We start from the raw sequence: 4,099 nt of genomic DNA on the forward strand, positions 1-4,099 counted from the left end.
TTCAGAATTTCCATATAATATTTTTTGTCCATAATGCCGTCTATGAATTCCAGCTCACCGACACCTGCAGCGGACATACAACCCCACACAATTACCCCTCSACCGCCATGTTTTACAGTAGCAGCAAGGTTTTTTTTTTGAAGTTCGGTGTTAGGCTTTCTCCACACAGTTTGCCGACCATCAGATTGAAATATATTGAACTTAATCTCATTTGAGAAGAGTACACTGTCCCAAAAGTCCCTAGGCTTGCTTATGTACTCCTTCGCATAAGCTAATCGCTTCGTTTGGTTCGTTTTCAAAATGAGAGGTTTACGTCTAGCTACGCGAGAACTGTAATTAGCTTCATGCAGCGTCCTCCGGACCGTTATTGGATGAATATCTTTTCCCATCTCTTCTTTAACTTCCGCAGCGATTTGTGTGGATTATATTCTGGGGTTCTTTTTTTACCTTCCTGACTATTTGTACATCATATCAACATTTTGAAATTAATCAATAATTTTAAACTATTAAAATATGTAAATAAAATCAAACCAAATTCGTCAAATCTCGCTAGTTTACCAACGCGTTTAAACAGCTTTTTTCTACTAACTAGTAGCTCTTGGCTTCTTCCAGGTCAACTTGTGCTCGCTTTTGCTTTTTTGGGTAAAGAAACATTTTTTTATTAAGAACTTTGCTGGTTAGTGTAGAGAACATAAAGACATAGAGAAGGTGCAGGTTCGATATCGAACGTTTGTAAAACTTAAACCATGGAACTCACGCTGTGAAATGTTAATACTGTTTACAGTTCGCTCACATACTCAACCAGAGAATGTGAAGAGAAATAAATACATGTATGTATTTACTCCATATGATGTTAGCATGTATGCCCAATCAGGGAATATTGAAAAAAAAATAGTTATTTGATATTCCAATTTTAACAGCTAAAAATGTATACAAATAGAATAGAATATATGTATGTATGTATATAGAGAATTTCGTTTTACCGGCGGCATTTCCATACTCATGTTTCAATTTTTGCTTTCAACCAGGGGATCGCTTGTATATGCAATGTATGCATATAGTATGTATGCTTTTGCGTTTTTTCCTCAGCAATTCCATATTGAGATGTAAAAATAATTATGATATGTTATATTTAATAAATTTTGATTTGATCGATCGATTAATTTCTCGTTGAGTTATGATGTTAGTAATTTTGAAATATGTGGTTTAGAATGCTACTGTCCTTGCTGATTTCACAGGATATTTTTGGATATATAAACTATCGAAAGAGCAAACTATTATTTTTATTACTTATCAATATATTACATGCATTTGAGCATTGAATAAAAATTAAAGCATTGTTCTACAAAAACAACTATCGTCTCAAATAAATCTACAACAAAAACATTTTCATTCATAAACTCATGCGCACATTCAACAAGCGACCTCGCTTCATTCATAAAAACAGACGCCGTAACATCCCCCTAGCATGCCCACAAGCGTCTTTTCGTGACGTTGGAAAAAATTAAAAGTCATAAATTGAACAACATTCTGATGTTTCTCTGGAAGGAAAACTGACAACCCCGCAAACTCACAAACCTCAGAAAAGATTGAGAAAACAGGCAACAGTTGATTTAAAATATTTGTCAAGTCTAAAATATTTTGCAGTGATTCGCAAAAATAAACGTCGTTATGTATGCAAGCTCATACATATTTACTAGTTTGTAGGCTAAGCTGTTCGAGCGGCAAGAGAAGCGGTCAAAATCGGCGATCGTTTGTTATTTTCATTCGGCACAGCTCGGATTTTCTACCACACACACATAATGCTGTGACGCTTTGTCGTCGCGTCAGGGCTTCGACACATTGACTCTTTTGCTTCGTAAACACATACAAATGTGCCGAAGAAATAATATATAGTCACCTGAAGTACAAAATAACGTATCATCAAAAAATTCGAAATTGAGTGTCATATTGATTACGCTTCACTACTTCAAAGTCTTCTTCTTCTTCTTCTTGATTGGCGTAGTCACCGCTTACGCGATTATAGCCGAGTTAATAACCGCGCGCCACTCGTTTCTCCTTTCGCTACGTGGCGCCAATTAGATATTCCAAGTGAAGCCAGGTCCTTCTCCACTTGATCCTTCCAACTGAGTGGAGGTCTTCCTCTTCCTCTGCTTCCCCGGCGTGTACTGCGTCGAATACTGGAGCTGGAGTGTTTTCGTCTATCCGGACAACAGGACGTAGCCAGCGTAGCCGCTGTCTTTTAATTCGCTGAACTATGTCAATGTCGTCGTATTTCTCGTACAGCTCATCGTTCCATCGGATGCGATATTCGCCGTGGTCAACGCGCAAWGTACAATAAATCTTTCGTAGAACTTTTCTATCGAAAACTCGCTATGTCGAATCATCAGTTGTTGACATCGCCCAAGCCTCTGCACCATATAACAGGACGGAAATTATAAGTGACTTATAGAGATAGACGAAATTATCTACAACTTCAAAGCTATAACTATCAACAATGACGTGAGTGCCAAGTCGCGAGTGCGACGACTGTTTGTTTGATGACGGGAGATATTTCGTCTTGCCCTCTTTCACCGCCAGACCCATCTGCTCAATATCATCGGCATRCGCCAGCCCCTGCACACTCTTATAAAATGTTGTACCTGCTTGATTAAGTTCTGCAGTTCGAATTATTTGCTCCAAGAGTAGATTGAAGAAGTCGCACGACAGAGAGTCGTCATTGTATGAAACATCGTTTGGTATCGAATGGCTCGGAGAGGTCCTTCCCGATCCTAACGGAGCTTGTGGTGTTGCTCAACGTCAGTTTATACAGCCGTATTATTTTTTAATTACAACAACGGGCGCGGTATACATAATTGAAAATAAGTTAACRAACAAAAAAGTCACTTTAGACTCAACCAACAAACAACAAATTAGGAAGCCAGCAATTTAACATATTAACACAGGAACAAAGGTTATATGTAGAATGACTCAAACCTTTGGCGGAAATGAAAGTGAGCCCGTTCCATATACATATAATTTTAAAGAGAGAGATTCCGTCGCCGAGTACTATCATTCCGGTGAACGTCTAGCCACAATCCGCATCAAAGCGAGGTTCTGCAACATATCGCTGATTTGCGCCCACGCCCCGACGGATGAGAAGGACGATGTGACCAAAGATGTCTTTTATGAGTGCTTGGAGTGCACTTATGAGAGCTGCCCCGCCACGAAGTCAAAATCGTGCTTGGCGACTTTAACGCGGGTGAGCAATGAAGGTATCGTTGGCACTACGGTCGGTGAATTCAGCCTCTACGAGGAAACATCTCCAAATGGGTTAAGGCTGATCGACTTCGCCGGGGCCCTAAATATGGTTATCTGTAGTTCTGTTYCAGCATAAGAAAATTCATCAAGCTACCTGGTTGTGTCCTGATAGAAAAACCACCAACCAGATCGATCATTTTGTAATAGACGAAAGCCACGTCTCCAGTGTTTTAGATATGCCAGCGCTCCGAGGTCCTGGCATTGACTCGGACCACTATCTTGTTACAGCCAAGAATCGCACCCGCCTCTGTGCAGTAAAAAACGCACGCCAACAAACACAAGGAAGGTTCGACGTCYAGAAGCTGCAATCACAACAGACARCCGAACGATTTTCTACTCGGCGTGCACTTCTAGTCTCTGAGAGCACTCGTCAACAACTCKKTATAAGGGACCTGTGGAACGGCATTTCAAATTCTTTACGTACAGCTGCAACCGAAACCATTGGTTTTCGGAAAGTGCAAAAGAATGCTCGAACATTCTAAGATAAGTTGCGGCGGCTAACAGAAGGTTTCACGACCGGAGCACACTCTTGTAGAACTCTCATAGGTGATCTAGCGACCGATACCCAGAACATACTAAATKTATKGACAAACCCGATTCCCCAATAGATGATGCAGGTGTTCCATTGTCCGACCGTGAAGAAGTTCGAATAGCAATTACCCGCCTGAAGAACTACAAAGCAGCGGGGGCCGACGGGTTTCCGCCCGATATATTCAAACACGGCGTCGAAGAACTGATAAGGAGCATGCTTTGACAAATATTGTCGGACGAAAACATGCCCACGATTGGAATTTAAGTT

Source organism: Bactrocera latifrons, unplaced genomic scaffold (genome assembly GCF_001853355.1).
Source record: "Bactrocera latifrons isolate USDA-ARS-PBARC rearing strain unplaced genomic scaffold, ASM185335v1 scaffold_824, whole genome shotgun sequence".
In the NCBI taxonomy this organism is placed as follows: domain Eukaryota; kingdom Metazoa; phylum Arthropoda; class Insecta; order Diptera; family Tephritidae; genus Bactrocera; species Bactrocera latifrons.